Genomic DNA, 13,637 nt, shown 5'->3' on the forward strand with positions numbered 1-13,637 from the left:
AGATAAAAGGGAGATCCTAAAGGCAGCAAGAAGAGATAGGGCTTTATGCAAAAAAAACAAAACAAAACAAAGTTGTTTTAGGCTAACATCAAGAATGGAAACTAGCCGATCACAGAATGATGATTTCCAAAGTTGTAAGAGAAAAATCACTGTCAATCTAAAAAACGGCCTAATTTGGGATAGAGTTATGTGGAATCAAAACATGCGAGTGCTTTGCGTTGAGTAAAAAGATACCATATCATGCTACTGTTCTTTTTACCATGGTTTGATACAAAAAAAGTGTGATAAACTCTTTGGTTGTTTGTGTGATTTAAACGTAGTAAATAAAATTGCTCTGTTAAGAGAACGTACTTGGTCACCTACAAGGGATGAGATAGAAGTGATCAGTCTAGTCTAAAAGCTCTTTCATTGTCCTCATTAGGCTGAAGGTAGATGCTCAGGCAATATGTAGACAGAGGGATGGATGGATGGATAGATATTTGGATGGATGGATGGAGAGAGACAGACAGAGAGACAGACACACATATTTTGTGGACTAATTTTATCATCTGTACCTGGCCGTGACATTGAATACCTCTTTGGCAGAGTCTGACAGAACATAGCATCCCAAGTGCTAATTTTCTGAATTTTCAGCTCCAGGATCTGATCGGTGTTTTTTGGATGAAGGGAAATGCAGGGAAGCAGCTTTATGTGTCCCTAATGGAGAGCATTTGTCTCTTTGAACACTCTTGGGGCACCACTGCCATGTTCTGCAGTGAAATCAGCTGATGAAAGATCTCTGCCAGGGTGGAGGTCAGGGTCTTTCTCTGAGTGAAGTGTGACATCAAATGTTGGGCCAGTTGTGAATGTCTTTGTCCATAGTCCAAAACTTATTTATCTTCTCTGAACACAGGCAAAAATAATAATAATAATTGTATGGATCACTTTAAAAAGTGTGTCACCATTTCCTAAGAGAAATGATCTCCTCTCTAGGATCTGACTGAAAATCATGGGCAATTGAAAGTCTGGTTTATCCCTGTGGACTATTAGTCACCCTATAAAAGTTAATTTAAAACAAATTAATCCATAAATCTCTACATTGTCTGCAAATACTTACCACTATAAAAAACCTAATTTAAACCCTTTCCCCTCTATTCTAAATTAGCGTTGCACTGTGTTTTAGAAATTGTCTTCCCCACTCAGAATAAATTACTAGTTATTTCCTTTCTTTTTGATGACAGTGGAAGTTCTAAGGGTAGTATTAGGTCCAATATCACAACCTCTTAGTTCTCAAAGAGAGGAAGAAAGAACACCCAGTATTTTACAGAAGCTTTAAAACATAAATGTTATGTATTGGAGAAGTTGAATTTTAAATGCAGTTCCTTACTGAAAGTCACTTAACAGGGTTCCCCAGTTAAGACTTAAGCCAAACTTAGAATGTGGAATAAAAGGAAATCAGAGAGGTAGTTCTTTGATAGAGACAGAAATTTTACATTTATTGGGATCGTTCATATTGGAGTTTCAAACAAGAATACGTGAGTGGCCTTCATTTAATATAAACGCTAAAAATGGCAACTTGAACCATTAAGTGGCTCAGATTTCTGCTAAAACCAAAATGCAAACTTTATTTACCCTAGAGAACTGGTCTACAATATTTTCAGATGGTGGTCAATGATCAGGTTAAAGAAGCTGTTTCTTGTCTTTCCTAAGCTAATAAGGGAGTAAGCAAACACAATTATTTAAACACAAAGTTATAACCCCACCCATCCTGAGACGAAGCCTGTTGAAAAGGGAACACTGCCACCTCTGGTGATTAGGAACTTCTAGAAATGTAATTTTTACACAGAAAAATCCTGTTCCTTACGGAGAGTGATTTTTATCCTGAGTATTCTAAAAAATGGCCATTTTCTAAGTCAGAGGAAGACTCAGATGGTGAAAAAAAAAATTAAATCCAAATGTCCCCAATTCCATTGTCTATAGCCAATGAGAGTAAGAGAGAGAGAATTTAGCACATTGAGACATTTCACAGAAAGGTGTTCTGGGGCTGTCATTCCATAATCTAAAAAAGGGCACTTATCGAGCTGCTAATTATAAAGCTCCCCTACAACACTACACTGATGTTAAATAGCATGGTTCCATTAGCTGTAATTATTCCATTTGTAATAAATAAGCATTAACCATTTTCAAATGTACACTCACAAATCAGTTTTAAAGGATGAGTTTCATGCATTTAAAATCATATATTTCAAAAGAGCCTAGGTGACAAATCTATGTAAAGGCCTAAAATGCAAATTAGAAGAGCATTTGAAAAATTAAACTATATTCAATAACACAAATTATTATAGCCTGCAAAACCCTAAAAAAAAGAGAGAGTACTGCAACTAATTAGGGAGAAAAATATTTAGGTGTTCAACTCGGTGGATGAGTTAATTCTTTAAAAAATCCAGATTTCTTTATAGAACTCAGAATCTGGAACCTAGGAAGTGATTTGTATGAAAATAGACTTTGATGGGTGGAGACCAGATGTATTCATATAACTACACAAATGACATTGACCGCCATCATTCTGGATAAACGGGTTGCAAGGAATCATTTGTAAATGTGAGGTACAGTCACGGACAGAAAGGTTTGGATGTGGAGGAAAGAAGTGGCTAGAATAGGCTAAGACGTTCCCCACAATTACTACCCAGAGATCACTTTAAACAGTGCAAGATTTACTGCATTCACTAGTCCTTAGAAGCTTACCTACCTTACTTATAACTCATAACAAAACAATTAGCCAAACTGCAATGAAATTTACAAAGCAAACCAAAAATGAATTGATAAATTAAGTCACTATAAAAACACTGGTGTAGGTAATTAAAAAAAGGCTAATGTTGATGTAAAACATGAATCCCAGCAATAATTTACAAAGCAAATAATAAATAAGTGCTTACTTATTAATGAACTTGGAAAATCAAAGTTCTATTTGCTACCCATATATTGGTGCAAAGGTTCTCAAATTTGTTCTAGGCATGGACTTCCTGGAAGCCTCGGTGCTTTACTAGAGTAGAAATTATTCTGATATCTCAACATACATCAAATAATTTTACTAGAAAAAATATGACTTGTCATATATTCATAATAAAAATATACACATAATTTTCTAATCATGAACAAAAATCTGTTAACAACAACAATAAACAGGATTAATTTGTTAGCTGTTGTGTAAGAATGATGGCTTAGCATTGTGTGCTGTCCAATAGAGCACTAATGTGCCTATTTAGAGTTAAATTAATAAAAATGAAACAAAATTAACAATTCAATATAGGCTCTAAATTTAACTTTTATATCCCTAAGAAATTAAGTTAAAACTTCAAATCTGAAGTTCAATGTCTTAGGGTGCCTATGCATGTTTTCTGTAAACACTGGGAACAAGAACTGGTGATTTTCTGATGACAAGAAAAAGAACTTGTATAAATTTAAAGTTAAACAGATTCCTTATCCCACTTGCCTGGTGCTATCTGTTCACTGTTAATTTTGCTTCTGCCCTCACCTACATGTAAATATTTTCTAAATGTCTCTTCCCTGTCTTTACTGTAACATTAGTAGCTAGCTTAGTACCTTGAGTTTTCAAATATAGGACAAGATTACTTTATTTCAAGGATTCTCATCAAATGCCATTGTCAACTCAAAAGTCTTAGTGGCTTAAAGTTTTCTTTCAAACTACAAGCAGCAGTTTTTTTCTTTGTTCTCTGAAGGTACTCTGTATCAAATTAGCATCCTAAGGAGACAGTACTAAGTCTCAGGACAGAACTTTTAACAGGAGCTGTTGACCTGGTTTTCCCCAATATGGTACCTAAATCTTAATTCATAGTTACATAGAGTCTACCCTACTATATACTATATACAAAATAATATGTTAATATCTACGATATATACTATATCATGCATCTAACCTGCATATATTTATCTACAATATACCTCATATACTATAAAATGATACCTCACAAATGTGTTTACTTCTAATTTTTTAACTGAACACACAATGATTCAGGAACTTGGCATAGAGTTTACTCTTCCAATTTATGGACTCTAAGTGCCAAGGAATGTACAGTGACTGTTCTAAGATCTGTTCTACAGTCACAGGAACTTTGAAAACTCACCCAGTGTTATCCAGGAAAACTGTCACTGGCTGCTCTGGTGCAGCAGCCTTTCTACAGACCAAGCTGTGCTGGGGCCATGTGGTCCACTGGTCTGTCCGGGAAAGTTCTGTTCTCAAGGCGTTCATTCAAAGGTTCTTCCCATTCTTCTACATTTGCCCCAAATAAGATGCTTATATTCTGAATATTTAACCAGCTGATTTCTTCAGAAGGCTCTATTTCCTTAACTTAAAAACAACATTGTCTTCATCAATAGTTGTAGCTCTCTCTCTTATTCCTGTTTAAAATATGATTTTATCTGTTTCTTCTCATTCAAATCAGAACCTCTAGAGCAGGCAAAAGCATTTTGGAACACATCCCGTGAACAATTCTTGGTCACATTCATGTGGGAGAAACTGCTCCCATCTGAGTGTGATTCATTTCACTCCCCAGTAGGTGCACACCCTAGTCTGGTCACTCATTTAGGATATGACTGGGGCCAAAATATTACACCCAACCTTCCTGTGCCTCATTGTCCTCATCCATAAAATGGGAATGAGAGTCATCTTCTGAAATTGTTTAGACACTTAAATGACATAAAGCTTGTAGCCCTTCCATGGGAATCTTAGTTCTCATCTATTTGTGTTCTTCGTAAGGAGAAGATGCTCTCCAAATTTATTTTGAGGGAAGAGGCATATTCCTACTTTGACTTCAACATGGCAGTGTGTTCCTGATTGGAGAATGCCGTTAAATGGCCCCATTTCCCCAACACTCTCACTTGGAGAAACACTACTCTGTGTAGTTACTGTTCATTTCTCCATGCCCACTCTGGCACTGGTTGCAAACTCTGTTCTTTTTACAAATTCCTTATTAGCATTCAGGGAGGTTCAAGTCATTTAAGAAAACCATGGGAGAGAAAAGGTTTCAATTGAGACAATTGGATCCATTTGCTTAATTTGATTTGGTGAACTGTGAAAAGATGATTATTCTATTTTAGTGTCAGAGTACCTTCCTTCAGCCAAGGAGTTTTATTTGAGTACTACTGAGGCAGTCAATGACATTTTCTGAGATACTTAAGTATAGGAGAACAGAGGTAACAAGTAGTTCATATGTTGGGGTCTCTAAAATGCCTTGCAAATAGAAAACATTCATTAAATATGCAGGGAATTGTAACAGAGAAACAGGCAGATTTTAGATTTGAAACAGCAGATAGATTGAAATTCTTTTTAAAAAAATTGGAATACATGAATTGTTTTCCCCTTCCAATTATGATGTGCTTGAAAGATTCTGGCCTCACTATGTATTATTTAAGCCCAAACCAACTCATAAAGAGACTGACCTAAAGAGAGGAGCATACACAAAGGTTGCAGCTTCCCATAAATAATCCACGAGTGTTGCCCCAAATTTCAAGCATTTATTAAGTAAAATCTGAATGCTGTGGCAGAGCCACTTGTAAGACAGCCTTGACAGATAGATCAATTTGATCCTGACATGGGGGGAGGGGTCTGCTCATTTGTATCATTGTTATATGTAGCTCTGCAGGTGGGAAATAAGAATTGCCTCAAATGCCTTCCCCAACGCTCCATATTGGGCCCAGCTACAATCTCGCTAAATGACCATGAGTTATGACTGTCAACACTGGTTTGTTTGGAGAATCATGAGATGAAAAAGAGATCTTCTATTTCAAAAACACTCTAGGAGCAAATTCTGGAACCATCAAAAGTTTAAAAAAAAGAAAAAAAAAACTTCACAAATCCTAGAAATGGAATGGTCTTGACTCATTTTCCAAATAAAGTCAAAAGGGATGAGTCTTAGGAAATGGTGAAAAGCACAAATAGTGTCTTCTTCACCTCTAACCTTTCTTTCCCCCTCCCCCAACCTCTCACAGACACTCCTCCTGGTGCCAGAAGCTCCCTGATTTCTTGACAAGCATGTGTGATGGCTGAGTGATTGGCATTCTCTGAATGAAACTCGTCACACTCAGATTTACCTTGAGCTCTCATTTGCATTCAAACCTTTCCCTTTCTGTGGAGTTGCCAGCAATTTTTCTTTCTTCCTCAAAAGATCTTCAAGCAGAACACGAGAAAGCTCTGGTATGGGGGCTAGGGTATGATCCCCCCGTGGCTATTTTCTCAGGTCTGAAAGAAAAGCACAGACTACTTTTTGATGTTTCATTTAGAGAAAGCAAGACAGACGAAAGGATGGAAAAGAAGGAACCAGAGCTAGGAAGAATGGAAAGAAGAAAGGGAAAAAGGAAAGGAAGGAGGGAGATAATTTGTTTGTTTTCCTTTCCCCCAGATTTGAAGACATCCTGTCTGATGTCCCTGTAAGTGTGTTCTTGAAAGTCACAGAGGGTAGAGGAATGGGTTCTCTTGGCAATTATTCCTCTACAGCCCAAAGCCTCTCTGCCTTCCCCTCTCAAGACAAGTCACTAGGATGACAACTCTCCTGATTCCCACCATTTCAAGACAATCTGATTCCACTCCTCTGATCCATGAGATGGACCTATATTCACTTTGTTCTGGAACATTTTTAGTGTTTTCCTACACATCTATTTCAATGAATTAAATAATCCTTATATATTATTTTATAGTTCCAATGTCTGTTTCTAACAAAATAAGCAGTTTGAATCTCTTCCTAGCAATTCAGATATCATAAGAGCACATTGCTATCAATTTCTTCAAGCTCATCCACTTAGCTGAGAACTGGACAGGAAGCTGACTTGAGACCAAGCAAGACCAGACTGAAATTTCACATGGAAAGGTAGGCTCTCCCATACAATTCCCTAAAGGTGGATTATGAATAGTATGACCAGCCTTGTGTGTTTACCAGGCGAGACTGATTAGCAATGTCTGCCTCAGGCTGAAGACACTTATTTGCCTTCTCTTGTCCAGGCTTCTTTAAACAGTCTTGACACTGCCCAATCGGTGTCCAGGCACTTTGTGGCTCTAGTCATATTTCTCTCTTTCACTCACTTTGTGAAATCCTACTTGATTAGAGTTTGCCTGTTGTTCATTATGTGCCCTGAATTAATAGAGGTGACATGTGAATGCTCTCAGTAGAGCATCCCAAGACGTCAGCTTCCCAGAGACAATGTGTTTTGTAAATGTGATCTAGCCTATCAGTTCAGTTCAGTCTCTCAGTCATGTCCAACTCTTTGTGACCCCGTGGACTGCAACACGCCAGGCCTCCCTGTCCATCACCAACTCCCAGAGTTTACTCAAACTCATGTCCATTGAGTCGGTGTGGACAGGTAAAAATGTCATGGAAAGTCAAGCAAAGTAGTTATCTTGGAACTGCAAAGTATCTCACACTTCTAGTTCTGTGATGGCATTCAAGTCGCAAATGTTTTATTACTATATCAAGATAATATTAATGATGATGATGATGATGGCTAAATACTTAGCTTTAAACAACAGACTCACAAAGCAAGTCAGCCAAGTCTGGATAAGGGAACAGCATATTGCCAGCTTCTACCTCACTCATGCCAGCATGGAGTGGCAGGTGCGGAGACTGGCACTGTTGAAATGAACTCCCCCACTCCTTTTGGGGGGGGTTGCTGTTGTCAATCTCATGAAGTTGAAGTCATCTAAGTGAGATGTTCTTACTGCAACCTAGGTTTTCTCAGCCACATCCCCACTGCGAGAAGAACCCTGGGATCTTCTTGTAAGAGCCAATGAGACATGCCAGTGATCTCTAATCCCTCAACACATCCCCAGTCCTGGGTGGCTTTCCTAAAAAGACACTTTGCTAATTATAAAGGGAGGAGTCTGTGTGCTGGAGTGAATGCCTTAGTTAACATAGGAGTTAAAACACAAGCTCTGACTGTAAAAAAAGAATGAAATAATGCCACTGATAGCAACATGGATGAATGTGGGAGATGCTCTTACTAAGTGAAGCAAGTCAGAGAAAGACAAATCCTGTATGATATTCCTTATATGTGGAATCTAGAAAAAAATGATACAAATGAACTTATTTACAGAACAGAGATAGACTCAAAACACAGAAACCAAGCTTATGGTTCCCAAAGGGAAAAGAGCAGAGGGCGGGACAGATTAGGACTCTGGGGTTAACAGATACACAGCATTATGTAGAAAACAGATAAACAGCTAGGACTGACTATATAGCACAGGGAACTATACTCAACATCTTATAATAACTTACATTGGGAAAGAACCTGAAAAAGAATATATACCTATGTGTGTGTAATGAATCACTTTGCTGCACACCTGAAATACTGTAAATAAGCTATACTTAAAAAAAACACACACACACACAAGCTTTGAAGACAGGTATGAGACAGAATCCCCAACCCCATCACTCATTATTTGTGACACTGCATACTATTTATGTTCCTTGAGTTCTTTATCTGTAAAATGCGTGTAAGATACCTATCACATAGACAATAATGCCAGGACATTGGAAGTAGGTGCAAAGTGTGTTTTCTTTTTGTACATGGATTCCAAAAATAAGTGCATTCCAATCAGCTCAAAAACAGAAGCTGTTGTGGTGGGCTTGTGAGGATGGTTGTGATGGGGCATTCATAACACACTTCACTCAATTTTTGTCAGGCAGAAATCTAACTATTTCTAGATTTTCTAATTTTTCAAGGGATTTTTTTCCCCAGGGGAAATGAAAAAGCATACATTTCCATATGAAATTTCCCAATAACTCAGATTTTAGAAAACCTACCAGATCAACTGCCTCAGTTACAGAGAAACCTGTTTTACAATATGATTTGGCCTTCTGTCTGTCTCTTTCCACCTCTAGCCTAAAAACCATAAACTCTCAATACATAACAGTCATTTTTATTATCATTAGCTTTGCAACTAGTAGAAAAACAACCCAAATTGGAAATCTCTTAACATTCGTTCGACCATTGTCTGGTCCTATGGCAAAGATGTCGGAATCCTTAAAATTAACTGGTGGCCTTAGGTTCTGTTTGTTCAGAGCTAACTATGAATTTTATCAGTCCATCAACAAGCTCCATCTTATCTAAACTTAAAGAGATGCAACAAGCTCAAGTGGAAATTCAGTATCATCTCATGAACATAATAACAAAATGCAATGCATATGCCAGAGTACAAAGAATGCATGCTACTTGGAAAGCAGAAGAAAAAATGAAAAGTGCCTGCTTCTATGTATAAAGCATACCCTATAAGTGCTAAACGCAGTTTTACATTATAATAGTGTATAAGCAAAGCGTTTGTGATATATTTATAAACGTCCACATAGAGATTTGGGGGAAAAGAAGCAGTCTTGTTTAGTCACAGTGAATTTTCATCTCATGAGAAGCTGAAGAGGCTTGTTACATGCTTAGTGGTAAAGTTAAAATTTATTTTGTCAAAGCTCTTCCCTTCTTTAGCTGTATGATAAGAGGTCAAAGTGACTCAATCTCTCAAGTCTCATCTGCTAAATGGCAAGAAATATTAGGTTCTACATCAGAGGATGACTCTGAAGAATAAAGAGATTTAATGTAAAGATGCTTAGCAGAATGCCTAGAACACAGTAAATGCTCACAAGATAAGCTACTAGGATGAAATAAACTAGTGAGATTAGTATATGGGTAACTTGGCTTTTTTAAAGGGCTAACGTTTTAATCATGATATCTCTGGGAGTAAATTACAAAAATAAAGACTTTCGGCATTTTCTAAAATCAACACCTATAAAAACACAATTTAAATGCCTTTATCCAGGATGAATTGCTGGAGAAGAGAGATTCTCATGCAACATTTTCGTGTTATGAACAAGGAGCTTTTGCCTGGTAAACTCATGGGGTGAAATCTCATCCCTTGATCTTCAAAGTGTGACAAAGAGCTATTGATTGAGGGCATATTGTCATTTAAATTACAATTAGGGATGGGTGAAAGGTGGTTATTCAACAATTCAAACCTTTCTTTTAATACTGTCAAGGACGACTTAACCTTCACCCAAACACACTTCTAAAACTTCTGAGTTTCAATATGTCTACAATCAATGTGCTTTTCTTCCAGGATGAGAATCATGTCATTACTCTCAAATGCTGAGATTTGGTAGTTTTCAATCCGGTGGTGAAAACCTTTCAGAAAGCTTTGCTCTTAGTCACAAAACACTTGTGTCCCGACACGAATCCAGTACTACATTTGCACTTTAATATGAAATTAAATCATTCAGTGTATTTTCCTAGAGTAGCGAGTTAGAAAAGTATATGCATTTTCAAAAATTGAATGCTACGTGGGTGATGTATGTTTTAATTTAGAGTAGTTTAAATAAAAAGAGATCCTTCTGAAGGCACAAATGTCTATGAACCTCCTGTCTTTTATTACTGGCCAAACAATGTTTAGTTCTAAAGGCATTAGGCGGCGCGTATGTTAAACGAAACAACGGACAGAATGAAAACAGTGTGTATGTGTGTGTCTGAGTATTTATGCTGTATTACTGACTTCCTTGCATTTTGCAGTACAAATACACATCTTACATAATTTGTTTTGATATTGCAGACACACACACAGACAGACACACATGGAGATGCAGATGCCCACACAGACACACACGCTAAAGTGCTATGCCTGCGTTGGGAGAATGCTGGACTCGATCTCACAATCTTGCCCTGGCCAAATTGCCTGCAGCTTTCACAGGCATGCGGACAGCACGAAGACCTCAGCTTTGATCTCCTACACTGAAGTACTTTTAGAATTTCTTCTGTCAAACATCTCTCTTCTCTCTTTTCCTTTCTTCTCCTCTCTGTTTCTCTGATGCATGCATACCTGCCTGTTTCTCTGGAATGGCAGGCATTTTCTAGGATGACGTATTATTCCAGAGGTGCTTTTGGCAGTCCCTTGTCCTTTGGGCACTGTTCTGGCAGCAATAAGTCAGTGAACAGTGCAAGGTCACCCAGTCCTATAGCCTTCCGGCCCCTTCTCTTGTATAAAGCGTGAGCTCCAAGGTACCCTTCACTGTCCTGACACATGAGGTCATGGAAGACAGTCTCCAGCTCAGGTACCTAATAGGTATGCCATAGCACTTAGCAAGAAAGTTAATGGTACCCGTAGTGGGTGGAAAACCTCCTGGAGTAGTTCTGACTGAGCTGTCCATTCTCTCTGTTATTAGATGCTTTCTTCTCACTTGTGAAAGAACATTTTCTGTACTGCAATGGTTTGCTGGGGCACCTACTAAGCCCATAAGAACATCCAGTGTTACCTTTTATTTAAAAACTCTGAGCAGAAAAACCACTCATGTGAATGCCATCGTCACAGAATATGCTGGGAAGGGAGGAAAAAAAAATTATCAAACTTAACATTGCTCAAATAGCAACTTCTCTTATCAGAAAATTTAGAGGGACTCCTTGTCACACAGAAAAACCAGAAAAGAGTATTTCTTGGCAATATAAATAGGCAGTTTATGCTATCAAAACTAAGGATTTCTACTCGTCTATCAGAAAGAAAATTACTTGTCTCATTATGACCAACTCATATTTACTAGTACATTCTGTTTGAATAGCAAAGTGAAAACTTAGAGGCAGAGTGAATTTTAGCATTATTCAGGCAAGTATTATATCTAAATATTTAGGAAATGAAGACTTAGGGATTCAGGATATTGGGGGGAAGCAAGATGCTTTACTGCCGCCTTGTGGACAGTTTAAAAGAACTGAGTATTTATTTAAGCCAGTGGTTAATGCACAAATCTTGGTCAGTAACAGAACCAGACAAAAATAAGTACAGGATAGAAGTGGGGCAGAATTAAATACTGAGTCTAGTCCAAAATTACTGTCTTTTTTTTAAGCCCTAGGAGATTCATAAAGTTTTCAGGTGATTGTGTCACTGTATTTCAAGAAATTTCTGGCATTCACAAATAGGAGATGGGGAGAAAATGAGATGAAGTTAAATGTTGGTTAAGAGAATTTAATCAGAATAACACCATCCTACTTTTTTTTTTTTTTAATCACAGGAGTTCCATTGATGCTGGAAGCAATTTTGCCACTATATTTCAAGAAAATTTACAAAATCCGTTAGTCACCACAGAATTAAATACAGCACCAGAAAAGCAGTGATAAGAAAAACTGGACATATTCTAGGGTTCAGTCCAGCAATTTAGCTTAGAATGTTTATTTAAACATAACTTGAATTTATAAACTTGTTTTCTAGGGAGATTTATAGTGCTTTCTGATTTTGGCTGGATTGAAAAAGTTCAACTCGACTTCCTGCAAAGAATATGCTTGTGTAAACCATCTTCTTCTTAAATTTTGACATGAAAAATTTTCATTGCATACATTATGAGTTACAAACAAATGTCCAGGTGAATGATTAATTTAAATGTAGCTATCAGTATCACAGAAAAAGCATCCTGGATTATAGCACCACATAAATGCTTGTTGACAAAACATCAAAGAAAATATTGCAATTTTGAATTTCTCTGTGTTCATCGGTTGGATAAATATTTGAAATGGTCTAACTGATCCATTAAGTAAAAGGTATCTTAGCACTTTTGAGTAGTGAATCTAATTTCAAATTGAAAGAACAAATTAATAGATTTTTTATTAAAACATTTTAAGCATATAAAGTTATATAATAAATGCTTTAACTTCAGAACATGATTTGCAATGATTTTGTAGCCACTATTAAGTCATCGTATCTTTTCTACTGGAGAGTTTTTTCAGTGAAACAATCTGAAAATCAAACAACAGGGTAATTTAAACTTTGCTAAATAATCCAAAATTTTAATTATTCATTTTCATTATTAAACTATCCTGATTTGTATAAGAGGTGGGTACATGAAAATTACTTAAATAAGACCAATATAAACCTTTATTCCCTATACCAAACAACATTCAACACTTCTTAAGCTACAGATTTGGGTGTAGTAATAGTTCTGATTTTTTTTTTTTCTTGGTACTGAGCGTGGCAAAACTTAAGCAAATATGATTTTCAAAATTTCTGTCCTGTTTTTGTGGTTGGAGAGGAACCTTTCAGATCATTGATAAATATATTGATCCCTATTGTCAAAAAAGGTTTCAGCTCCCTTCGCCAAGGTATCTTCCCAACCCAGGGATCGAACCCATGTCTCCTGCATCACAGGTGGATTTTTTACTGTCTGAACGAAAGGGAAGTCCAAATTGTTTTACAAACAGGCTTTTGCCTGTCATCAGTAGGAAATTAATCACTCAGGCTTGCAGTGTTACTGAGTGTTCATTATATGCTGTATACTTTGCTTGTATTCTCATTACAGCTTTATTACAACCTATAAATAGGCTATTTTCTCTTATATAGATCAGAAGTGGAAGACTCAGAGAGGTTAACAAACTAGCCACAGTCACACAGCCTTTCAGTGGCTTTTCTACAGTACTGGTGACTTGATGTACCTCTCTTCTTCCTATTCCTCTGGGGAATCAAAATCACCTATCTTTTTCAGGATGGATTGGCAACGCTTTTGAGTTTGCTTTGGCTCATGACCAGAGACCATCCAACACTGTTTAAGCAAGAATTGAAAAAGTGTTAAATATGTTTATTATTTACTGGTTAATTCATGTAATAGATATTTATTTAATGCTTTATGCTGGGT

Source organism: Bos indicus, chromosome 22 (genome assembly GCF_029378745.1).
Source record: "Bos indicus isolate NIAB-ARS_2022 breed Sahiwal x Tharparkar chromosome 22, NIAB-ARS_B.indTharparkar_mat_pri_1.0, whole genome shotgun sequence".
Taxonomy (NCBI): Eukaryota; Metazoa; Chordata; class Mammalia; order Artiodactyla; family Bovidae; genus Bos; species Bos indicus.